The sequence below is a fragment of the Chaetura pelagica genome, unplaced genomic scaffold (assembly GCF_000747805.2).
Source record: "Chaetura pelagica isolate M959 unplaced genomic scaffold, ChaPel_1.0 scaffold1160, whole genome shotgun sequence".
Classification (NCBI taxonomy): Eukaryota; Metazoa; Chordata; class Aves; order Apodiformes; family Apodidae; genus Chaetura; species Chaetura pelagica.
Genome location: NW_009951727.1, coordinates 22,632 through 22,845, shown reverse-complemented (window position 1 = coordinate 22,845; position 214 = coordinate 22,632).

The window sequence follows — 214 nt, the reverse complement described above, 5'->3', positions numbered from 1 at the left end:
ACAGGATTTCCAGCTCTTCCTGCACAAGAACCTCGAGTTCACCCGCAAGATCAAGGTGGACGTGGCTGTGCTGCAGCAGGCAGTGGTGAGTGCCCAGGGTGATACAGAGGGGGGAAACAGCGGCCGTGGCTGCTGCAGGGTCACAGATAAGCGACCTTCCCCCTCCCCAGCCTTATCAGCACCATGAGGCCAGGAGCCAGCACTGCCCAGCCCC